Source organism: Ostrea edulis, chromosome 6 (assembly GCF_947568905.1).
Source record: "Ostrea edulis chromosome 6, xbOstEdul1.1, whole genome shotgun sequence".
In the NCBI taxonomy this organism is placed as follows: Eukaryota; Metazoa; Mollusca; class Bivalvia; order Ostreida; family Ostreidae; genus Ostrea; species Ostrea edulis.
Genome location: NC_079169.1, coordinates 32,744,879 through 32,755,156, shown reverse-complemented (window position 1 = coordinate 32,755,156; position 10,278 = coordinate 32,744,879). Strand labels below are relative to the sequence as shown.

General features: G+C 36.5%; 1 protein-coding gene across 1 annotated transcript in view; it reads left to right on the top strand.

Moving 5' to 3' along the window:
* The first annotated feature begins 6,065 nt into the window (after positions 1-6,065).
* LOC125646767 (RCC1-like G exchanging factor-like protein) overlaps positions 6,066-10,278 on the top strand; it is a 54,107-nt gene continuing 49,894 nt past the window's right edge. Inside the window, exon 1 of the mRNA XM_048873288.2 lies at positions 6,066-6,224. The gene's annotated coding sequence lies outside the window, so the exon portion shown is untranslated. The remainder of the gene's footprint in view (positions 6,225-10,278) is intronic.

Genomic DNA, 10,278 nt, shown 5'->3' with positions numbered 1-10,278 from the left:
CTTGTTTTATTACGGGGGTTAGATCTCCAATTCAAAGGACGATATGTGTAATTATCCTGCTTTTGTAATTTACAAATACAAACATGCAGTCAACCGAATCGCTAATTCTGCCTCGTAAGAATATACAATAATTAAAGACTACATAAATAAGAGCCTGAGAATATAAGTTGGTTGATTGTATCGCATTTAGCATCCCTCTCGAGAATTTTTCACTCATATGGAGACGTCACCGATATCGATGAAGGGCTTCAAATTTTAGGCCTATGCTCGGCGCTTACGGCCATTAAGCAGTGAGGGTTCTTTAGCGTGCCACACCTACTGTGACACAGAATATCCATTTTTAAGATCACCCCCGAGGACCTGTGACATTCACACCTCTATGTCCTTATTCGTTTTACTCAAACGAACATAAACCATTTATAAAATAACAACAACACGTGATCTAGGAACAGAAGCGCTCTCGAAAGTGTAGTTTATTTTATGTATATAATATATAATGTATAAAATCTACTAAACAAAATAACATGATTTAAATACAAGACGGCATATAAATAATAAATATGGTTTACTGAGGGGAGTGGGTGGGAAAGCGTTTTACTGCATTGATAGAGAGCCTTCGAATGCGGTAAATTCTTACAAAGGAGAAAGTGTGCGCTCAAGTGTTGAATACTTATAGAACAGGTATTCTATATTTACTTTAGCCAATCAAATTGCAGGATAAATAACAAACACCAAGTAAACACGTGTTCGATAGAACGACGTGTTGTAATCACTTCAATACATGCAAATACATGATGCCGAGCGTTTGGCGATGGATCTGTCGCTAGGTCTGTTTTAAGTAAAGGATATAGCCTCAAACTGTCCATTCTGTGAGAGAAAGAACTGATCGAGGCCCGTAGGGACAGTTTGAGGCTTATATCCTACTTAAAACACTACATCTTTTGTTCTAAGAATGGACAGTCTCAGGTAAACCCATTGACAATGATAATTATGAATAAAGCTATTTTTTAATAGTCTGACAATATAACCAGTCTTGCGTAGAAGTCTGTTTCTTTTGTTCACTTAATGGACAGTGTCAGGTAAGTAGTCTTGTACTGCAAGTTTTATATTCACTCATTCAATAGTACTGAGCCATATCAACATGGCTTCCTCTGATGGGGAGAGCATTTTCATTGCACAATCAAAATTTAAGGATTTTAATGAAAGTACTGCAAAAGTTATCTTAATGAGTGTTATATTTTGGATATGGAAGGTGAGAGAGTTATGGAGCCAAATTTTTATTTGAAAAGAATTGTGTTTGGATGAGGAAATAATTAACGCCAGCCAAAAGAACAAAATACGCCCAACTCGTGAAATGAAATTATTTATGAAAGCAAAAATAATAATTCAAAATTAGGATATGCTAATAAGGAAAATATAAAAAAGCGTTGTGAAGAAGTTTTGGAATGTGCCTCTGAATCCAGCGAAATTCAAATACAGTATGGAAATATGTCTTTCAAATCTAAGTTTTGATGCGCTATAATGATGGTCAATGGAATAAAAAAAATTGTGAATCTTAAAGTTGAAGCAGAGAATTCTACTAAGGGGGAATATCGTTTTAAGTGTTTCAGTGATTTTTCCTGTATCTGTGTTGATTCTTAGTTGGAGGCTAGGGAATTTAAAATTAAAGTATCTTTGACAAACGTATTGTCTTTCTCTTATTTTCAGCCTACCTGTAGACGTCTAATAAGTTATTGAGTTTACCTGGCACTGTCCAATAAGTTGACAATTACTGTCCATTATTTTTAAGAACGGACAGTATCTGTCCATTCTTAAAGATAATGGACAGCAATTGTCAACTTATTGGACACCTACAGGTAACCTTTTCACTACAAGTGGACTTTCTCCTATATAAAAGTCTAAAAAGACAAAGGATTGCGTAACAAAAATGTTTTAAAGGGGCATAGACACGATTGAGCTGAAAATTTCATTTTTCCATTTTTATTGTTTACAGTGCTTAACTAACGTATTTCTAATGGTCAACCAAAATTTGAATATCAGTTGTTGAGTTAAAAGTCAAATTTTTGCTGACCATTAGAAATGGAAAAGTAAAATTTTATAATTTTCAGCTCAAAACGTGTCCATGCCCCTTCAACGACTTAGACCTGTCGCGGCTGGGATTCCACGGCTCCGACCTTCCGCATGCGGAGGCGAACGCTCTACCTCTAGACCACAGCGGCGAATATAGGAGAAAATATCAAACCATGTAATAATATATATATTATGCACCCAAAAATAGTAATGTTATTGCCCAGCAAATTGAATATTTCACTTTAGCACGATATATAACATGCTTACATAAGTTTACAATCTTTTCCTCATCTCAGATCACGTGAGTCACTCAGGTGACCTACTGCTATATCTGTGTTTGTCGTCCGTCGGTCGTAAACGTTTTCAGCTTCTCCAGAATTCATAAATCAATTTCAACCAACTGGGTACTGTATATAACATCTGCATGTATAGGTCAAGGGGAGCAAAACTTGCGAATACGTGGACTCTGCCTCCCTGGCATCGTCGTAATCTCCGAATGCACTAAGTCAATGAGGTATAGAGGCACAACCGGACTCGTAACCGTGGCTAACGACGATGCCTCTCTGATGACCTTATGGAGTCTCTGGTTTTATTTATATATTCTGTACCTTTTTTGTTCTCTCTCTCTCTCTCTCTCTCTCTCTCTCTCTCCTAAGTAGTGTAGTACAGACCCTGAAGCGTACTACTACACCACTTGCACGGAACGAAACGAAACTATTCTTGCACGGAACGCTGAACGCTTTGCACGGAACGCTTTGCACGGAACGAAACGATTCGTGCACGTATTAAACTTCCAGTATCTGCATACATTCATGAATATTATAATCAACGATTACCAATGCTATCTCTCTCTCTCTCTCTCTCTCTCTCTCTCTCTCTCTCTCATTATCTAATGCATCTAAATTTAAAAATGATTTCATATAGCAATTAAAGATTTTAATAATCGATAGCGTATATGAATAAAAGCAAATAATCGTTAAGTCATTTCTGTTTATATTGATATTAGTCTTTTTTCATGAACTAGTTGCATTTGACACCGAGTTTTAACATCCTTAATCATTGATTACAGGCACGTAGAATCGGAGAGGGTGTAATATGAAAGCTAGGGATTTAGTCTTGTAGCGACCTACCCACTGCGCGATTTAAGAAATTGGGGTCGGAAGGAGAAATTGGTACTATGATTATAACAATGACCTGTGTATAACTCGTACATTCCATGCAAATTCGAAGTGTTTTTCGCCTCAGTAGAACAATTGGGGGTCAGTTAATCCGTGTATTTGAAATCAACAGAAGTGCTTGGCTTCTTGCGGAAAGTGTGAAATATATTGGGTCGGCGCAAGATACCCGTGATCTTAGACTAGATCTGATATCGCGCTTACCCACTATATTTCACACTTTTCATAACAAGTCAAAACCCAGACTAGCTAACCGTAATTTAGTTATACTGTGACAAAGAACCTAGGAATTTGCATGGTATATATACTTATTATACAAAAATCATTACATTATCCAGACACTCTCGATGAACATTTTTTTTTTATGAAAACCTCTATCAAAGTACATTGAACATAAGTTTCGGTCAAATGTAATGAACTCGGGATTTTAAAAACAAAGCATTCGATGGTTTGTATTTTTGCTTCTATTAATTATGTAATAAATTAATTCCAATTTGTTAATCATCGAGAGAGAGGGGGGGGGGGGGGGGGAGAAAGAGACACACACACACACACAGAGCACATCGGTAATTATTAAATACCCCTATTACATGTTGTACATGTATGCTTTTCATTTATTCACATTCAAAACAGGAATTGCATGCAAGTACGCATTATTTAAAGATAGAAGTTAGGAATAGTTTAATGAACAAAGAAGACTAAAAGAAAAAATTTCAAAACCAGGTTTTCTAAAAAAAATAATAATATATAGTGTTTGGTATCGTTGGAATTGGCTCAAAATGCTGAAAAACAATATAAGTATCGGGGGGGGGGGGGATATTGACATTTTTTTTCTTTTCTTAAAATTCCACCCTTATCATGATCATTTGGCAGCTGTGTGTATTCGCAAATAACACACACCGTGGAACATAATTTTTTTCGAGAATGTTTCGAATTTTACAGTGGATAGTCCAGCTTTGTTTAAATTCAAAATAACTGATCGAATTCTGAGCGACAATCTACGTCCACCTTTCCTGGATGCCATAGCGGAATGACTTGCACGATTCTCGGGGCGTGGCTTGAACGGTCTGCACGCTTCTGTAGGCGTGGCTACTGCACGAAACATTTCTTGCACGGAACGATTCTTGCACGAAACGGTTTGCACGCTTTGCACGGAACGGTGAACGGTCTGCACGGAACGGTGAACGGTTTGTACGAAACGAAACGATTCTTGCACGGAACGGTGAACGGTTTGCACGAAACGCTGAACGGTCTGCGCGGAACGGTTTGCACGAAACGAAACGAAACGCTTTGGAGGTGTAGTAGTACGCTTCAGGGTCTGTATATAGGAGAGGAGAAAATATATTGCTGGACCGGAAATCGAACCTAGTACCCGATATCCACGGTCCTTATAGCCCTAACTACTGTATATTTCTCCCTCCTTTAATTCGTGTTCGCCCTCAGACACACAATCCAGATTATCCCCCCCTCCCTGGCAGTACAATCTGCAATGCAGGGGTGGTCAACGGCACCAACCCGGGGCGGATCCAGGAATTGCGGTTAAGGGGGGCGCCACTTTATGAGGCAGGGGGTCTGGGGGCCGCCTTGAGGTCCCCAGTGGGACCAGGGCTAAAGCCCTGGTGGGGGTCCATAGGGCGAAGCGGAAGCTCTTTGATTTTACCGAATTTATAGGGCTTGAAATATGTCTCCTATTTAGTCATTTGTGCTATTTTCTATTATTTTTGATAAGGTGAAATGAATAAAGTGACGCAAATTTTAAGAGTTTTTGAAAAAAAGTAAGTTCTCCCAATAAAGTAATTCAAGGAATCAAAAGATTTTGTCATTTATTTCTCCGGGAGTGGAAGAAATTATTGCTTCTTTTATCGTCTAGTACATTTTTCTAAACAAGATACCACGATTTACCTTAAAAATTTTAGGGGGGAGGCGGGGGGTGCCGGCTGCGCCCCCTGAAATCCGCCACTGCCAACTGTAACAGGAAGGGAGACAATGCAACGGGCCAGATCGGGATTCGACTGTGATCCCGGGCCTCCTGAATCTCCAGTCAGGTGCTCCACCAGCTGAGCTATCTGGCCATCAAACCCGGCGGGCTGACCGCTATATTCCTCCTTCGTTTAATTGTCTTTGTTCCTTGAAGCGAACCCAGATTCATTTTGCCCCTGGCGGGACTTTCACGGGTAAGTCCAGGGGTGGTCAACCAACTTAAAGGAAAGGAGAAAAATTATTCATGACTGGACCGGAAATCGAACCCTGCATTAACTACTAGTTAGGTTCTCTAACCATTGAGCTCCAGGCCGATACCCACGCTCCCTATAACTACATGTAATACCTTAATTATGTTTGAATAAACAAAAATGCGAAAAGACCCGCGCACCAAAAAAAAGTAAATTATATTTGATGAAAGTTTCTGCATATATGAGTTCAGGCGATGTGGGCCACAAGACAAGTTACTAATACATGGGACATCTCCAAGTCGTTGCCATACAAATATAAATACACACACACACACACACACACACACACACATATATATATATATAATATATATCTGTGTCACAGGCACTTGTTTCTGTAAATGTGATCTGTGTGTATGTGTGTGTGTATGTCTGCTGCCTACCATCCACCCATCAATCAATCTATTTATCTATCTAAGAAAACAAAAATAAAGTGCTACACTAGCTAAAATAACGTGCATTTCATTATGTCATTTTATTTTTATATTTGACCTGAACGCGAAAGGTGCTAATGTGTTATTGTGAGTGTAAAGAACGATAACTCTGGGTAGAAATTAGTTTTGAATATGGCGCGAAAAACTCAGTAAGCGTACGAACTATCTAATAAATTCAAGATGGCAGCATCCATGTGTTGATGTTTGTGTACTTGACACATTGACAGTGACTGACATTCGTGGGTGAACACTAACACAGACTGAGAAGTGGAGCAGTTGCAGTTTTAAGCTAAATTAACTAGGGGAAACCTATGGTGAATATTGATCAATCTTGTCGGCTCCTCAGAGCTAATGTTACTCTACTCTACACTAATATCACTACAAACAAAATGCCAGTCTCTTGTGTTTTTAGGGGGTGGTATGGTATAGGCCCCTCCTATTGTCTAATATGTTCGTTTAAACTGTATTCGCTACCATTTATTTCATCCATGGTGTAGTCATTAATATCTTATTTGATTAAATACAACTTATATATCAAAACATCAACTGCGTAATTTTTGAATACTTAAAAAACTATTGCCTCCCTGAGGCTGCCTGAGCCTCCGTATTTTTAAGAATTTACCAAAGATCAAATGTTTAAGCAATTATCATTGGTCACTGCAGCACGTGATCTTCACTTCCTGTACACCAGTGAAAAACTGAAAGCCCAGTGAATGAAATGTAGGTAGATATTCCCGTTTTGTATCATTTTATAGACGTCAGTAACTGTAAATATAAAATGAATAACAAAATAACTTACGAATTACACTGGATTACAGCTTCCTTCTCTCTCACGCAGCAGTGTTGGTATGAAAATTGTAGCCCATGTTGTCACTTATGGTAATGTTTATTCTCCCTCTAAAGAGGGATAATCGCGTTTTAGCGAGATGATCTCGCTATAAGGGAATTGTTCCCAACCTGACAATAGGAGGGGCCTATACCATACCACCCCCTAAAAACACAGAGACTGGCATTTTGTTTGTAGTGATAATAGAGGTCTATACCATACCATTCCCTATTAGTATTCGAGGGAGAAGCAAAAAGTATTGGTATTAGTAGAGTCCCTGAATGTTCTACTTTCTCACTTGAACGATGAACGCAATTTGGTGAGCAAACGCAAAGTGAATGATGACCGGAAGATGGTCTGTTTATTTGAAATGTTTCGAATTTTCCGTTTGAATTGTACTTATTTTATAATCAGGTATATATATATTTAATCAATGAATAAATGATAAAACCAATTTAGGAAGTACATGTTCTACAGTTCTGAATATATTCAATCTAAACAAAGCTTATTACATTTAAAGAAAGAGTCCTATTCCTCGTCTGATTAGGAGTCATTACATGGTGCATACACTTGAATGTTGTGTCATTACTGTGCAAGTACTGAATGGATAATTCTCATGAAGTTATTAATATAAAAATAATAAAATTCACATGATTAATGCATGCAGCAATTATACACAAATAAAAATTTCATAATGTACTTCACGGGAAATATAGTGCAGTTGATGCAAAAAGTGCATTGTGATGTCATCATTTAATGTCGATGTTATTAATAAGCAAATTTTCAAACATTGGAGACCTGGTACAATGTAGAAGTGATTTTATAATTTAGAAAATATGGTTTACATGTTTTTAGGGATTTTCCAAAATAACCGAAAACCGCGGGTCGTGTTGTACGGGTCGGGTTCGGTTCCATTTTTCTGTATTTCGGTTCAGGTTTGGTTTTTAAAATAGAATCATTATGTCGTCAAAATCCTCAAAGGTGGCTGTACTTTTATAAATTGCTAAATGATGGCATTGTGGACAAAACTGTAAATAATGACAGTATATTTAAGATATGTCAGACGCATTGAAAATATGCCACAGGAGCAACATCGTCATTGACAAAACATTGAAAGCATGGATGGAAACGAGTAGCAGTGACAATGCTGTTTCTAGTACCATGGATGTCGAGTTTAAACCTCATTCCAGGTCCCCGAGTAATTATTGTGACAAACTAGTCTACAATAAAGGTTTTTGATTGTAACTTTATATTAAATTTTTAAAATAGTTATATAGAACCTGAACCGAAATACCCGAACCCGAAGGGAAAAAAAATTAGAACTGACATGACCCGAAAATTTTTGGAACCGTGACAGCCCTAATAGTTGGGAAAGTGTCATAATATTTTGTCGTTATTTACTACTGTTATCAAGTGATAAGCTGTATAGGGCCTACATGAAAACATTTCTTGTCAAATGATTATATATATTATTCCTTTATGAGATCAAATCATTCTCCATTTTTTTAATTTATTGTTTGATTTTTTGTTTGACTTTTATTCATTCTCCATTTTTAATACATGTATATAGTATGCACGAAGGTGATAGTCATATTATATTGTGACCTTGAAATTGGCCCTAATCTGAATGACATGCATTTAAAAATTCTCTCATGTTCATAAATAATCTCATACTACAGAAACAGTGGCAAAGTTCAGGTTCATCTGCTATAAAAAACAATATGAATTTTTCTGAAATATTTTCTAGATATATTTATGCGTTTGAAAAGTGCAGGGAGCTGCTGTCTTTGTATATTAACAGTATGATATGTATAGGAATGTGGACAACCCCGGTAATTCGCTGATGACTGTTGATATGTTGTTAAATTATGGCATGTTTGGTTTGAGTATGCATTTGCTCCCAACACTTTTCATGTTAAAGTAAGGTTTGCAACAACAGGGAGATAACTCTTGATATACTTCAGTGCACTTCGCACTTTATGATGTCGCAATGAGAAAATGCGTTACGACATAGTTGTGGGAAAATGTGATAAATATTTACTTCTTATGTATTACCGCTGTCAAGTATCAAGCGGTGTATGTGTACAAATCTCCATGACAAAATAATAATAATGTTTCTCAAATGATCATTTATATAAATTATTTACTTTGATATTATCAAAGTATACAATTTTTTATATAGAAAATGCGCTATGGTAATATTCTTTTTATGCTGTGACCTTGAAATTGCCCCAAATGGGCATCGGCACTTGGAATACATGGAGAAAGTCAGTTGTTTGTAAACAACGGCATGGCTCTGATAAAAGATGATGATCGGTACCGGTGACTGATGTTTTGTGTGAAACCATGAAATAATTTCAAGTAATCTCTACGAATCATGCTAGGGAAAGTAGGATTTATTTTGATGCTGTTATAATCAATCATTATTTGTGAATAGTATCCTCAAATTTGACACGGTTCGACATAACGAAGCTAGGAATTTTTATGACATTCCCAAGCATTATTTAAAAATAAATCTAACCATGCTTTACCCCTCTGATTACATGCACTTTATATTTCAATGCTACGACATCTACTTGTGCCGATCGAGCGGATTCTCACATGAACTTTGAAATGAGAAAACGCGACTGATATGATCACGTAAGAATAAAAGAGAGATCTTCTCTAGTATATCTTAAAATATTCTTATTTATGTTTAAGAAACATCTTCATAATGGCATGGATCTTGTCGACAAAAAAACCCAGATTTGTTAAGTGTCATTTTTACTAACTTTATGTTAATTTGCCCCCCTTTGTATTGTCGCGAAGGTTACAGTCGTATGTTCAACTATATGTAAACAAACATCAAGCTATGGAACAAGAAGAGGGAATTTATTTCAAAGATGTAGTATATAAGACAGGTTTGGGCTAATGAAACACGAAATTTATGATGAAATGGGACCGTGAAAAGATATAGATATTGCATTGTATTGAATTTAGAAAAAACAAACAAACAAAACCCCAACATCTTAATTTCTAATAAATGTGATGTTACAATACTTTACAAATGAATATAAATATCATGTATGAGCTGGAATTGTATTTTGTTCATGAAAATGCTCAATGCACCCTTCAAAAGTTGTACTTTTATAAACCATCGTGACAAATCGCATCAAGAAAATAATTCTTTTTAATCTGTTACCATGGAAACAAAGCCCGGTTGGTAGTAATTTTATGGTCCAAATATTATGTTGTAGTAAGTGAATTTTTTCTGACGTAGACCTTGTATTTTAGCTGCTCAATATGCATTTTTTGTTGCCATGGCAATTAATTTAGATTTTATTCAAGATATAAAGAGTGCTATTTTTGTGTTTTAAAATATAATTTCCAATTAGTATAATCTGATAGATAACACTCAATCTTTTTAAAAATTCTACGAGCTTTTTACCCCATAAGTTTGCCTTGTGTATATATAGTTTTTATACCACTAATATTCCTCATAAGTTTGCCTTGTGTAGTTTTTATACCACTAATATTCCCTTTTGTACAAAATCCCGAATGTA